Consider the following 17,070-nt stretch of genomic DNA (forward strand, 5'->3'; position numbering starts at 1 on the left):
CAAAGCTAATTCATGTAATCAATTATTCAGGGACAAACGCACAAAACATGCACCGAGTGTAACGTGACGTCATCACCGCTCACGTCACAAATAAAAAGTGAAAGTAAATGAACAGAGTTGATGTTTCTCCATTTAAACAACCAGGAATATCAATGTGTTTTTAAAGGAACCTTTATAAAAGGTAAGTCGTGAATTTACTTGTAGATACTTGATAGAAAATGTGTGTGTCAGTGTTGGAGATCAGATTCTGTTTCAACTGTTCAGATTCATCATGGATGACACACAAACATCCAGAGATGAAGATTTTTCTCCAGGATTCAGGTACTTTGAATAAACACTAGATTAAATCACCTTTAAATGATGGTTAAATGTCTGAAGATGGCAAGATTTTGTTAGGATGCAAAAAGATGTTTGATGATAAATGCTTGTAAGACCTTATCTTAAAGTGATTATAATCATAAAGGATCAAATCTGTTCTGTTGTAGTTCAGTTCATCAGAAGAGATCAGAACCCGAGTCCAGCTGTGTGTCTATAAGGAGTGACGAGTCTATGGGTCATAAAATACATTTTCCGAGTGGAGATACACAGACTGATCTGAGGTATAACGTTTCTGTAAAAGATATACATTGATTATGATACAGAATGCTAAAAGACATTGTGCTTATTCACTCAAGTAATAATGTGGTATTCTGATTTTACAGTCATGAAGTCCTCAACAGGTTTAGATCAAATCTGAAGAAGAAGTTTCAGTGTCTGTATGAGGGAACAGCACAGCAGGGAAACCCAACACTCCTGAATGAGATCTACACAGAGCTCTACATCACAGAGAGCGAGAGTGGAGAGATCAGTAATGAGCATGAGGTGAGACAGATTGAGACACAATCCAGGAGAGCAGCAACAGAGGACACACCGATCCAATGCAATGACATCTTTAGACCTTTACCTGGACAAGACAAACCCATCAGAACTGTGCTGACAAAGGGAGTCACTGGCATTGGAAAAACAGTCTTTGTGCAGAAGTTCATCCTGGACTGGGCTGAAGGGAAAGAGAATCAGGACGTCCAGCTCATATTTCCACTTCCTTTCAGAGAGATCAATTTGATGAAGGACAAAACACTCAGTCTTTCAGATCTTCTTCATGACCTTTTCCCTGAAACAAAAGAAATGGAAATATCCAGTGAAAAAATATAAAGTGTTGTTCATCTTTGATGGTCTGGACGAGTGTCGTCTGTCTCTGGATTTTCAGAGCGATGTGAGGTTGTGTGATGTAAGTGAATCAGCCTCAGTGGACGTGCTGCTGATGAACCTCATTGTGGGGAATCTGCTTCCCTCTGCTCTCATCTGGATCACCTCCAGACCAGCAGCAGCTGATCTCGTCCCCTCTGAGTGTGTCCATCGAGTGACAGAGGTACGAGGCTTCAATGAGCCACAGAAGGAGGAATACTTCAGGAAGAGAATCAGTGATCAGAGTCTGGCCAATTCAATCATCTCACACCTGAAGTCATCAAGGAGCCTCTACATCATGTGCCACATCCCAGTGTTCTGCTGGATCTCAGCTGCTGTTCTAGAGAAGATGTTGAGTGAAGCAGAGAGTGGAGAGATTCCCAAGACTCTCACTCAAATGTACACACACTTCCTGATCCCAGACCATCAAACATGAGAAGGACTATGAGAAGAACGTGACAGATGAAGACATGATCCTCAAACTGGGGAAAGTGGCTTTTCAGCAGCTTGTGAAAGGCAATGTGATCTTCTATGAGGAAGACCTGAGAGAGTGTGGCATTGATGTGACAGAAGCATCAGTGTACTCAGGATTGTGCACTCAGATCTTCAGAGAGGAGTTTGGCTGGTATCAGGGAAAAGCCTTCTGCTTTGTTCATCTGAGCGTTCAGGAACATCTAGCGGCTCTATATGTGCATCTCTCCTGTACAAACAACAACAGAAATGTGTTTCGCCAAATCACCAAACAGAGTTTGTGGTCTAAAGTTAAGGACTTTTATAAACACAATTCATCAAAACATGTTTCATTATCTGAGCTGCATCAGAGAGCTGTGAATGAGGCTCTACAGAGTAAAAATGGACATCTGGACCTTTTCCTGCGGTTTCTTCTGGGTCTGTCAGTGGAGTCTCATCAGATTCTTCTACAAGGACTAATGAAACAGAGAAGAAGCAGATCTGACAGCATTGAGAAAACAGTTGAGTACATCAAGATGAAGATCAGATTCATTGACTCTCCAGAGAAATCCATCAATCTGTTCCACTGTCTGAATGAACTGGGTGATCATTCACTAGTGGAGGAAATACAACAGTCTGAATGAACTGGGTGATCATTCACTAGTGGAGGAAATACAACAGTATCTGACATCTGGAAGAATAAAGGAAGCCAAACTCTCTTCATCTCAGTGGTCAGCTGTAGCTTTTGTGTTGTTGACATCAGAGAAGAAGCTGGATGTGTTTGAAATTAATACATTTGTTGGAGGAAACGATAAATCTAAAAAACTGAAGGTTTTTCAGAAGCTGCTGCCTGTGATTAAAGAATCCAGATCAGTTCAGTAAGTATCTCTGAGAACAATCACTTCACTGTTAAAACATTAAAAGAATAAGTAAGGAATAATTGACTCCGGGCCGTTTAATTATTCGAAAATAATGCACACACAAATTAGTAATGCGTCGCGAAGCGGATTTTCTAATAATTCAACGGCCCGGAGTCAATTATGCTGCTTATACTACAGTTACCACACCTCAAAACATTGTTCAGATGTTGCATTTCAAGACATTTGTCATGTTTTTGTCCTTAAAACACTCTTGTGTGGGACTAATTTCTTACACATCTCATCCCAATCCTCTGTTGCTAATCCCAATGCGTCATTTCAGAACTAGTAACAGAGGCTTGAGCCATTGATAGCAGAATAATACAATTATTAATGCAGTTGAGAGAGAGAGAGAGAGAGAGAGAGAGAGAGAGAATAAGCAGATGTGAATTAGTCTACTTGAGTCTGTGCGTCTCAACAGTTTGTCTCTACTAATAGTGAAACTGTAAGTTTATCTACATCAAGAACCGCACAGTTATTATCACCACACTGGTGAGAAATGTCATGTAGCTTCAACAAGCTGTGCGTCAGGCAGCATTGAGCGAGAGCGAGAGATCGCAGAAGGAAGAGAGTATGACCTTTCAGGACATAATAAAACATATTTTGTGGCAAAAACCTTGACAATAATTAATTGTTTTTATCATATTGTTTACTATATTTATTTACTTGGTCAGTGTCGTTGTGGGTTTTGTTTCTTTTGCAGTTGTAGGCTGTAAGGACCTTATGAAATAACTGAAATAACTTTGGTGAAGTGATATGAACTGTAATGCGGTCAAGACCTGCTAGAACTACTTCAGTCGTGTGTTTCCCTGAAAATAATCGCACACCTTAGAACATTCATCAACCAATCAGATTCAAGCATTCAACAGCTCCATCTATGAAAGTTCATAAATCTTCAGAGCTGCAGAAGTTGTCCAGAGTTTAGTGGTCAGTATTTTGATGTGTTTTCTAAACCGTCACAATGTAAAATTCATTCAGACATTCAAACAAAATCAGTGTTTTCACACATAAAGAAGGAATTTAAATATTTAAATAAATGACATAAAAGAATTTAAGATATTTGATGTATGGTTAACATAGCAGAGTCATACAATTTAATTTTACTGTCAGATTAAGAATTAAGACTCAAATCACTGAGTATCTGAAGTTAGTGCAGGTTCTCTAGTAAAGAGCAGATGTAATGTGTAGCAGCGGCTCCACCATAACAAGAATAACAATGTACAGTGAGACATTTAAGATTATTTAATAAGTCATTACTATTACAAATAATTGGAATATAATTTCAAAAATTTATTGATGTGAATATTTTGTGTGTGAGTGGATTCTGACTAAATGAAACTCCTCTGATTGGCCATTGAGTTCAAGAGATTAAAACATTTTCTGTGATCAAACATTAATTGTCGGACCCCTGCAGTACCGCTGTGGACCCCCGGTTGAAGACCCTTGGTTTAAAGTTAATAAATACATGAATATTAATTTAATTCAATCTTAACCTTTTTTATTAGTGTGAATTTGACCATGAAACTTGGAAAATAATTTGACACTGTTAAATTATATTGGAATTGAAAGTTGTTTGATGTTTTTTTGATAGTTTAACTATTTATTATGTTGTTTGATTTTCATCTCTCTACAGGTTGAGTGATTGTGATCTCACAGATGAAGGTTGTGCTGCTCTGACTTCAGCTCTGAGATCAAACCCCTCACACCTGAGAGAACTGGATCTGTCTGAGAATAAAATAGGAAAATCAGTGAATCTGCTGTCTGATGTACTACAGGATCCTCACTGTAAACTGGAGAAACTGTGGTAAGATCATATTTGACTCTCACACATGAATCACAATGTAAAGTATATGCAGTGTGTGTGTGCTGCTTATAAAGTGTGTGAGTATGATGTGGTGTGTGCAATCAGTCCCAGGAATGAGAGCCTCTGGGAAATGGGTCCAAAAGGGTAATAGTCAATATTCAGGTGAGGGCTCCCTCCGGTGGTGCGAGGGAGGAAGTGCGGGAGCCTCACTTGTAACGGCATGATACTGCAGGACTGAGAGTCACACTGAAATACACACTTTCACACAATCAACATTTCAGTCTCTTGACTTTAAACAGACTCGAGCTCAACACAACTGAGAAATGAAGAACATGCTGGATTCATTCTTACTGTTCATCACGTTCATCTTTCTGCATTGACACTTTCTAAAGTATTGTTTTAATTTTGTAAAATCACACACACACACACACACACACACACACACACACACACACACACACAAGACCACCTAAACTGAGACCAAGACCAGACTAGCACTCCTCAAATCCTTCTGAAAGATCCACATTTACTGCCTGAGAAATGTCTTATTTCTAATCAATAATTACCATTAGAATAATAAGACACTATATAGAGCTGTTACCAATCGATTGAAATCACTAACAACAAAATTCATCTTTACACTGCAGAGGTGGAACAGAAGTTGCATCTGAATTGGAACAATTACAAATTCATAAATAATGTTGAGATTAATGTTTTAAAAATAAAATTTTGTTCATTGAACATTTGTAAAAAATCAATATCACGTTTGCAGTTGTGCTCATATATGTGAAAACAGCCCTCTTTCTTGTGATATTGCTTAATTATATCATACGTTATAATATAAATATCAAGATCTTTTACAGGTACTTTTTTGCAATCATACCGGTCTTGAAATAAAATCCTGAGTCCTTTCAGTCTGAGACCAAGATCTTCAAAAAATGGTCTTAAGATCGGTCTCGAGGACTACAACTCTAATTTTAACACTATTCTCACTTGAGGTGAAGGACAGGAAGAGTTTGTGCTTGTAGACATTTATTTAATCTAATTATATTCAGAAATGTAATTCAGAAAGATCACTGCAGTTTTGAGTTGTGAAGAAGAAGAATGTATAAGTGAAGAAGATTGAATCTGTATTATTGATGTTGTTCACCAGCAGAGGGCAGCAGAGACACTGTGAATATGAGGCCTTGACAATGATATAAATTTACAACTGAAACATCTGAACAAAGAACCATTTCAATATGAATACAATATATACAGTGACAAGAATACATTTGTGAACCCTTTGAAAATATCTGGATTTCTGCATTTATTATTAATAAAATTAAGTCACACTCAGACAAACACAATCTGACTAATCTAATAACACACAGTTATATTTTTCAGAATGATATTGAAGACATTGAGTGATCATTGACAGGACAGTGTGTGAAACTCTGTGTGACGACTTCTCCAAAAGATAACTGGAGTCAATTAAGGAAATGAGATTAAAAGTGTATCACACAGGTGTCCTGTCCTTTAAATAAAGACACTCAGTCTCAAGATGCACACCAGTAAAGGTTTTTATACTGTACAAACTGTATATTCTGTCCCCTACACTAACCCTAAACCTACCCATCATGTTTTGTGCTCTGTGACATTTTAGATTTCAATGATTTATCAAACATATTAATTTGTACTTTAAGTTTGTATTTTCTCTTTAATAATGGATTCACTGCTAAACTGGTCTGATCTGAACTGAGAGAGTGAAGAGTGTGTCATTGTTCTCTACAGGTTGATTAATTGTGGAGTCACAGATGAAGGTTGTGCTGCTCTGACTTCAGCTCTGAGATCAAACCCCTCACACCTGAGAGAACTGAGTCTGTCTGAGAATAAAATAGGAGATTCAGGACGTGAACTGCTCACTGATCTAAAGAATTCTCCACATTATAAACTAGAGAAACTGTGGTAAGTAATAATTTTAAAATAAATATTCAAGTTTTCATATAGATTAACATTTATATATTTATATGCATATTTGGTCCCACTTTATATTTTATATATTGTACTAACATTTAAATGAATCATTTAGTTCAATGCAATATTTTTACATTGTACTTATATTTTAAATAATACCTGCATTTAATTACATCTGTAAATAATTTCTGTAATTACATTTATAATTACACTGTTGACTAGGGCTGGGTAAAAAATATTGATTTCTCGATTTTAATCGATTCTCATTTTTACGAACCGATATCGATTCTTAAATCCAGAGAATCGATTAGTCTAGTCTGTTTTCAGTTGATGAATGAGCAGAACACGTAGCATCTCGGTCCGTGTATCTTTTGGTCATTCGTTTTTTGATTTAATAATGAAATCGAAAAATTAAAAAACGGCCCCTTTTTTGTTTTTCAATTTTTTCAAACAAAACGAAAAACAAGAATTCGGCTTGATTTTTGTTTTTCGTTCAGGGGTAGAAAATTAATAAACAGCTTGAATGCTTGATCTGATACGTGGGCGGGAATGAAACGCCCCTTTCCGCTGATTGGTCAACCAAACATTACAGTTTTTTTCAATTGCTAACAAGCGTTTACCAATACTTAAAGTACTTTTTCTAAACTCTTAACACAGCAACGCACCTACATCACACAATTAGCCAAATAGTTAATTTTCTGCTCAGAATCATATTTTGTTAAATAAACACAAACTCTACATTTCAAAATGCTAAAAACCTTTTTCTACACATACTAACTCTATCAAAACACAGCAAACCTGATTCAAAATGGAGTCGTTCTGTCAAACACTAGCACTAGTTTTCTATCCAACATGAACAAATAGTCAATCAAAGCGCAATGACTGTCAAAATACTAACAGCTGATGGCATTATGAAAACTGCATTACTGTCATGTTTCAGTTATACCTTCAGAAAATATGAAATTCATAGTTTTTAAAATTCACATTCCTTTTACTGCAGTAAAAGTATAATGCATGTAAGCCATTCTACATGTTTGGTTGAGTGTTGAATGTGTGCATTCTTGGCAACAGAAGTGAGTCATTATTTTAGATAATGTGCAGTAGAAAAAGAGAAGAAGAAGAAAGTAACAGAATTGCTCAGGGCAGCTACTGGTCAGATGAGTCCCTTATGCAGAACTATAGTGTCCCTCTTGGTTGAAATCTCTTTCTGGAGGTGGGTGTGTGGTGTTGATGGTGCACTCATGAGGGTGGGATGGTGTCCACTTGGTAGCTAGTGCCCTACGCAGACCACATATTTTGTATATATGGAACAGTGGTAGTGGAATCATTGTAGTATAAAGCTTTTACTGAAATGAAAACATGAAATTGCTGCCATTGATCAACAACAAATCCAACATACATGGCCTTTGGTTATTATGGAAGCTTTTTTTCCACCACAGAATAAAAAAGCATAAAAGGTAATTGTGACTTTTTATCAAAAAGATTTTTTATTTTGCAATTGTGAGTTTATATATCACAATTCTGACTTTTATTCTCAGAATTGTGAGATAAAAAGTCACAATTACCTTTTTTTTTTATTTTCTATTTATGGCAGAAATAAGCTTTCATAGGTTCATCATGTGTGAGGGGGAAAACCATAGAGATGCACAATCCAGCACACATTCTTCCTCCTCTCCTCTCCTCTCCTCTCCTCTCCTCTCCTCTACCTCTTCTTCTCACTTGTCCTGATCCAACTTCTCCTCTCCTCCATCAATTCCTCTCCCTCACCCAGATATTATTTTCTCTCTGCTCTTCTGTGTTGTTCTTCATACACACTGAACAAATCCGATTCAAAGAGTCCTATTTTACTGAGACTGGAATCTGCCAAATATTTATCTGCTAATTAAAAATACTTCTCAATTGTTTCAGTATGTGTTTTATTTTCAATACTTTTGAACTGCTGTTGTTGCAGAAGTATAGGTTTTATCCTATATTTAATGATTGAAACACTAGGCAATGTTCCCTCTAATTTTTTTTCTCGCTGAGAAAAACTTTTCTCTGTTGAGCGCACATTTTGGCCACCTGAGCAAAAACATACTTTATAGCCTATCAGACCTGTACAATGAACGTAAACACACACAAAAAATGGTTTTATCATGCAACTGTAACATTTAACTTCAATGTACTGTTTCTATTTTATTTGACCCTTGATGTAACTTAGTGATTTATTAAATAATATGTTTGAAAGCAAGCAGTTCAGTCACTAAATGAAGCACATTTTAGCTTACTTGAGATTTTTTCACATTGCAGTAACTGTACCAGTCTTTACCAAGAAATTCTATTAAAAAATCATTTCTGTCCTCCTGCAGACAGTTCAATTCTTTATAATAATATAATATGAGCAGTTACAATGATGGTTTGGGACAACCATAATGTATTTTTGTACAGTCAATTATTAGCAACAGACAGTGTTAAACCATCAAAATTACATGTTTTTTGCTTATGAATTTCCCAGATTTTCTATACCAGGAGGTTAAGATTTTTCGTGGCAAGGAGCCCTAAACAGTCCCCTTGTGAGATCAATTTTTTATTAGGCTTACATTATAATAATAATATAATATAATATAATATAATATAATATAATATAATAAAATATAATATATAACTATTTAAACTGATATACAGTATTATATCAGTTTAATGCTTCCATTTGTTTTAATATATTATATAGTGAAAACAAGCTGAAGCATTTAAATAGCTAAATATTTTTAAGAAAAGTGAACGTTAACTCTTATAGTTATCTAAACATCCCTGAAACCCACACCACCACACACAATAATCTATTTAAACTGAGGTATATCACTGATATATTTTGAGTTTGCAAGCTACACCTGTGGTGGGAGTGTGATTGTAAATGTCTCAGTTTTGTTAGCATTCTGTGCCCATCATCCGTTATTTCCACCACTTTTCATCAAAACATGATGTTTTATTTCACATTTCTTTTCGTTTCGCGTTGCCTCTCGTATTGATGTATTTAGTCCGCAAACATGACAGTATTCTTACCGCGACTGATTTGGCTCAGGGCCAGCCAGCTCACAGGCGCTCAATCGTTCTCTTTCTATGAAAAACTGTAAACCGCATTCACCGGTTCTAACTCTATAGCGACAATAACTCTATAGCGGTTGTCCAGAGCACTGCAATTATTTCCCATTTAAACTACTACAGTCATTTTCATGTCTGTTCTCTGCGCGGCAATTATTTCTTCTGCGCGGCCGCGGCTTCAGAAGTGCGCGGCCGCGCACGCGCGCAGCTTAGAGGGAACATTGACATTAGGTCTTCATTTCTGACTTGCTGTGTTTAAGCATTTGCAAATAAGATGAGAAAGATCCATAATTTTGGTATGAGGTAAGGACAAATTGGACAAAAGTATGTTAGCAATTGAAAAAAACTGTAAACGGTGCCGTCATCAGTTCTTCCACAGTTCAGAGCAGCAGAATAATAGTCCTTTGCTGCGATGGATTTAACGCGAAATTTACATTTAATCTCTTTCTCATCAAACAGCCAGACTAACGAATGACTTGACACATACCATATCGAGGCAGAGCCTGTAGAGGCTTTCTTCTGTGTGTCCATAAATTCGGCAATGCTTGTTTAGCTCAGAAATATTATTATCATTATACTAGTTTATCTCAGAAATAATAATTTACTTTGCACCTGCACTCGCAACTACCTAATAGCCAACACCTTTGGCACACTGCCTGTTTTATTATTGCTGACCACCTACACAAAAACTGTGTGGCAACGCTGCGCGACTCACGCGACAGCACAGACATAGTGAAGACCAGTATTTAAGTCATCATACACAGATAACTTTTTTTTAATCATAACTTTTGTTTTAGGCAATACGTTGAGATTATTTAATTAATATTAAGTATTGGCCGGCTAACGGATGGCAGACAGAACGGTTATTTTCTCTGCCAACTAAACCTCCAAAGCAAATAAAGTCACAGAACCGTTGTGCGACTGACTCGCAGTAAATGCACACAGTGTTTCATTCCTGAATGAATCAGAGTCTTTGAACAACCCATTAATATAGACGATGATTCAGTGACCAATTAATATAGACAGCCACTTGATTTTATTCCTGAATGAATCAGCGCTTTGAACGAATCGACAAATGAATAAATGACTCCTTCCTTAACACAATGACTTACCACCACCTAGTGGCGATATCACTTATATAATCCAAGTATCATTTCATTTGGTCATTTCATATTTCTGAATAAAAATGTTGTTTAAAATATTAATCTCATTATATTATACAGTTGTAATTAATGTGTAAATGTATTTACTGTAAGAAGCTACATCTGAAAGCATCATGTAGTTGACTGATACTGACTTAATTGGCCTAGTGTCATATTATTATAATTTATTTGACTACATTTAAGAATTTAACATTATAGATAGCATACATATTTAATAAGATTAGGAAAGAAATTATATATAAAGGTAAAAAAAAAATGCCCTGAAAATGATTTGTCCCATATGGGAAGTTAATTTCTGACACTGGTAGATGGCATTAAATAAACCTTTCATCTCTGGTTTATTGTACAAAGTCTTATTTCAGGGTTTTATTCATATAACTAAAACAAGTTCACATTAAAATCGTTATGTCAAATTCATATTTCACTAAAGTCAATCACTGAAACATTAGATAATGCCATTATAATATCCATCTGTTGACTGAATAAAAATCATATTAGAAATATAATAGATGTGCTGTGAACATTAACTACGATGGTGGTCAGCAATAATAAAACAGGCAGTGTGTCAAAGGTGTTGGCTATTAGGTAGTTGTGAGTGCAGGTGCGAAGTAAATTATTATATCTGAAATAATAATATTTCTGAGATAAACACGCCAAATTTATGAACACACAGGAGAAAGCCTTGTCTAGGCTCTGCCTCAATTTGTGTCTCAAGCCATTCGTTAGTCTGGCTGTTTGATGAGAAAGAGATTAAATGTAGTTGCAATAAATCCATCTCAGCAAAGGACTATTATTCTGCTGTGCTGAACTGCGGAAGAACTGATGACGGCACCGTTTAATGTTTGGTTGACCAATCAGTGGAAACACAGATAGCAACTTTGTGTCGGCCCAGATGCGGCCCACATCTGGCACATGCAGAATGATGATCTGGGCCACATGTGGCAGGAATGATGGCATTTAGGCGAACCGCTCCTGTTTGCCATATCTGGGCCACAAGCAGGCCATAGAAATGCCACATGTCAGCCAAGAGCAAAGAAATAAACCAGAAATGGACCTTATCTGATCCACAAAATATTTATATATTATTTATAGAGTCCTTTCAGCATTAACAAGCCTGTTATCAAGCAGAATCACTGAAGGAAAGAAGGAGATGAGCAGAAACACAAAAACTACAACTGACTTCAGCCACAGCCTTAGAGGAAATCAAGTGAAGATAAAAGACACTAAATCTCTGAAGATCTGATTAAACAACGCCACAAACAGCATTACCAGCTTCACTTATCACTAACCAGACTGACTTTATTTCTGTCAGACATCTACAAAAGTTCTTATTGAGAATTAACAGAAGTTTAACTCTCATGTTTGTTTCATTTAAGGTTACCATGATGGTGATAGATGTTTCCATTAGTTGGCCTCTTAACTTTTTTTGAAATATAATTGTCTTCTCTGGCTGCTGTGGTAGTGTTTCTTTCAAACACGTTAGCAGTAATAAAGAAAACCGAAGTATGATCGTGTGATGATAGTTAGCTGTTGATGATTTTATTGTCTTTGTTAAATAGCCTGCTTCACCGAAGTCATAACTGAATATAATAATTGTTACTGTGAAATGAGATCCAGGTGTATTGCAGAAATCCATAAGAAAAAAAAACTCAAAAAGGAAAACTACAATGACAAACAAATATATCAGTAATCAGCATATGAATCTCAACAATGGTGACAATAAACAAAATATTCAGACAATAAGATCAGCTGCATAATTTATCCATGCTCTGATGCATTCTGGGAGTTTTGTACTATGGTACCCAGCATGCATTGCGGCTACATGACGCTTTTGTTTGTCACCATAGTTGAGATTCATGTACTGATTCTTGATGTCTTAGTGTGTCATCTCAAAACTACTTAAAAAAAAATAAAAAAAAAATATCTAATTTCTGTAATACAGCTGGATCGCATGTCACAGAAGCACAGGGTTTGTAATGTTGTTGTATTAATGGCCGAAAATATTTTTTACACTTAAACAACATCATTGATTCAGGCCATTTCACAGACTAAATAATCAAAAACTAATGGCCAACTCCTGATCTCATTTCAATTTTTATTGCTACTGCTAAAGTGTTTGATAAACACACTATCACAGCAGTCAGAGAAAACAAATATACATATATATGAAAAAAGTTAAGAGGCCAACTAATGGAAACATCCATCACCATCATGGTAACCTCAAAATAAACAAACGAGAGTTAAACTTCTGTTAATTCTCAATAAGAACTTTTGTAGATGTCTGACAGAAATAAAGTCAGTCTGGTTAGTGATAAGTGAAGCTGGTAATGCTGTTTGTGGAGTTGTTTAATCAGATCTTCAGAGATTTAGTGTATTTTATCTTCACTTGATTTCCTCTAAGGCTGTGGCTGAAGTCAGTTGTAGTTTTTGTGTTTCTGCTCATCTCTTTTTTTTCTGTTTCCTTCTTTCCTTCAGTGATTCTGCTTGACAACAGGCTTGTTAATGCTGAAATGACTCTATAAATAATATATAAATATTTTGTGGATCAGATAAGGTCCATTTCTGGTTTATTTCTTTGCTCTTGGCTGACATGTGGCATTTCTATGGCCTGCTTGTGGCCCAGATATGGCAAACAGGAGCGGTTCGCCTAAATGCCATCATTCCTGCCACATGTGGCCCAGATCATCATTCTGCATGTGCCAGATGTGGGCCGCATCTGGGCCGACACAAAGTTGCTATCTGGAAAGGGGCGTTTCATTCCCGCCCACGTGTTGAGATCAAACATTCAAGTTGTTTATTCATTTTCTACCCCTGAACGGAAAACGAAAAATCAAGCCGAATTCTTGTTTTTCGTTTTGTTTGAAAAAAATGAAAAACGAAAAAGGTGCTGTTTTTTAATTTTCCGATTTCATTATCAAATAAAAAAAAACAAATGACCAAAAGATACACGGACAATCAGGGTATCTTCCGTTCATTCATGTTTTGATTTGATATTGAAATCAGAAAAATTAGAAAAACCGCACCTTTTTTTCGTTTTTCATTTTTCATTTTTAAAATGAAAACGAAAAAAACAAAAAATTGGCTTGATTTTTCTTTTTTCGTTCTGGGGTTAGGAAACAAATAAGCAGTTTGAATATTCGATCTCTACATGTGGGCGGGAATTAAACGCCTCTTTCCGCTGATTGGTCAACCAGATGTCAAACCATGTCGTCATCAGTTGTTTCATCGGTTCCGCTCAACAGAATAAAAGTCCCTCGCTCTACAGCTGTAGGGATTCTTAACGCGTTTATTCTACATTTTATGTCTTTCTCACGAAATATTAATTTACTTTGCAGCTGCACACAATTACCCCCATTCTACAACGTTGGCACAATGCCTGTTTTATTGAAGTGACCAAATATAAAAATCCTAGCGAAGCTGCTCAACGCACTGGGCAGTGTTTCCCAAAAGCATCGTAAGCTTAAGTTGATCGTAGCTCCATTGAAACCAATGGAGCTATACGATCAACTTAGGCTTACGATGCTTTTAGGAAACGCTGCCCTGGGCAGTGAATTAAAAAAGTGCAAATCAGTAGCCTATTGATGTAAATATCTGCAGCAGTCATAAATTTTGTTTTAGACAACACCCTGATTTTTGGACATGGGATGAATTTCGAAATATGACAGATATGAAATATATTACATGTTATTAGTTCATCAAAGCGGTGCTATAGAGAGATTGGACTTAAAATGCGAATTTGGATGATTTGACGGATGGTGAACTCGTTTATGCCAATTTCGAAATAGGCTATCACACATTTAAAAAAAGTAAAATAAATAAATAAAGGGAAAAATGTTAAAACAGTGTTAAAAATAACACTTTTAAAAAATAACCGTTATAGTGCTCTCTTAAGAAGATATCAATTATACTTTATCAATATTAGGATATATATCAAAACCCTGAAATAACACTAACAATAATGAGATAAAGAAGTATTTTTATAGCCTATTTATTGCCTATCTGTCTGTGTCAGAAATTAACTGTAATTGATTTAAGTTGATTAATTAATTTTCAGGGGATTTTAGGATTTTTTCCTAATCTTATTAAATATGTATGCTTTCTTTAATGTTAAGTTCTTAAATTTAGTCAATTTAAATTACAATAAAATTATGCTATAGGTTGTTACCAATTAAATCAGTATCAAACAAAGGCTTGCAGAGGTAGCAAAGAAGCACCACCTGCAGTTGCTTTTAGATTTATGAGTTGTTAGATTGCTCAGAGAGGGCAGTATATGTGTGGGAATTACAATTGCATAATGTAATCATATTAATGTTTTAAACATCATTTTGAATACAGAAAATTTTAAAATGACAAAATTAAACGATAACTGGATTATGAAATTAATGTTCGCCAGTAGGTGTCAGCAAGTCATTGTGCTAATCATTGAGTCATTTATTTAAGTGATTCGTTCAAAACGCTGATTCATTCAAGAAAATATCAATTGGATCTCTATAATCTTTTGGGCCATTGAATCACTCAGTCAACTGATTTGTTCAAAGACATTCAGGAATGAAACACTGCTCTGTGCGCTACGAGTCAGTCACACAACATTTCTGATATGCATTGGAAGTTTAGTTGGCAGAGAAAATAAAACACCGGTTTTGTCTGAACATTCATTAATACTCAATATTAATGAAATAAACTCAGAATATTGCCTTAAACAAAAGTTATAACTTTAAGAAAAGGAAAAAATAGCATGTTGCCTATTACATGTATATATGAAACAGAAGGATTAACTGAATATTTGACATTTGACGTCCTACACTTCTCTATGAAAACAAAACTCAAAATAGGCCTAATAGATATGCCTGTGACTGTAAAATACACACACACACATATATATATATATATATATATATATATATATATATATATTTTTTTTTTTTCATAGCCTATCTATCATTTCAAATCCATCCCATGTTGTGTAAAACAAAAGACATTTTTACACCCAATGTATCGAAGTTTTAGGCTGCCTGGGGAAGTAGTGTGCAGCTGCAAAGTAAATTAATATTTATGAGATAAACTAATATTTCACGTGATGAATTAATGTCTATACAGAATTAAGCCCTGACTCTTCATCAGAACGATTTGTGTCAAGCCATTCACTAGTCTGGCTAGAATTCACTAGAAAGAGATTAAATGTAGAATAAACGCGTTAAGAATCTGTACAGCTGTAGAGCGAGGGACTTTTATTCTGTTGAGCTGAACCGATGAACAACTGATGACGACATGGTTTGACGTCTCCTTGACCAATCAGCGGAAAGAGGCGTTTCATTCCCGCCCACATGTAGAGATCGAATATTCAAACTGCTTATTTGTTTCCAACCCCAGAACGAAAAAAGAAAAATCAAGTCAGTTTTTTGTTTTTTCGTTTTCATTTTAAAAATGAAAAACGAAAAAAGGTGCGGTTTTCTCATTTTTCTGATTTCAATATCAAATCAAAACTTGAATGAACAGAAGATACCCTGATTACGGACCCAGCATGTTTCAGAGTTTTATTATTTCAAATGAATGTCTGATTTTACATAATTGACTGTTTTATTTTTGGATTTACAGGTTATGAGGAAATTCCCATTTCTGTTAAAATATCCGCTCTGAGTCCGGCTCCACACACTCTCCTCACGGACACTCTCTTCTTTCTCCACTGTAACTTGAGAAATTCACCACAGTGTTTATAAACTCCTCTGATCTGAATCACGCAGCAGAAACCACAGGGTCCTGAAGCAGAGAGCTCAGAGAGCTGACAGAGAGACACCGTTTGTGTTTCTTGTTAAACATACTGAATACAGACTGATAGATTAATAATTACAGCTTTTTTTAAGACAGGGTTTCATAAATGTTAATGATGACTGTAGAGTATGTGAATTTTACACTAACTCTGTAAACTTGTATATATGCATGTATAAAATACTGTATAACTGTATAAATAACATACATTTCTGACTGCACTGTATTAAACTCTCTCACTCACATAAAATGACACTATTGTCACTTTAAAACTACTTTACAGCACAAAAAAATTCAGACATTTGCATTATAGATATTAAAGTAACAATTAATACACCACTGTTAAAATTATACAGTAATGTATCATTACTGGTTTATTCATATTCAGTTGTGCTGAAAATGTTATCGACATCCTGACTGATGATGTCAAAGATGAACATTTCAAAGTTTAAATCATTTTAACACTATTCTCACTTGAGGTGATAAAGACACACAAAGCCTGTTACTGACAAACATGACAAAGATTGGTTAGTGTGAATGATGCCTCGATCCAAAAAACTTTAATCATTTACATTAACTAACATTAACAAAGACTAATAAAATGTATTGTTCATTGTTAGTTCATGTTAAACAATGCATTAATGTAACATATCAAACCTTATTGTAGTGTTCACGAGTTCATGTGCCCATATAATCTTAGCGTAAGTGG

The 17,070-nt window shown here is 35.5% G+C and overlaps 1 pseudogene; it reads left to right on the forward strand.

The window, feature by feature from the left end:
• Positions 1-549: 549 nt before the first annotated feature.
• On the forward strand, positions 550-16,614 carry LOC125248290 (annotated as a pseudogene).
• Positions 16,615-17,070: the final 456 nt, after the last annotated feature.

This window comes from Megalobrama amblycephala, linkage group LG16 (assembly GCF_018812025.1).
Source record: "Megalobrama amblycephala isolate DHTTF-2021 linkage group LG16, ASM1881202v1, whole genome shotgun sequence".
NCBI lineage: Eukaryota > Metazoa > Chordata > Actinopteri > Cypriniformes > Xenocyprididae > Megalobrama > Megalobrama amblycephala.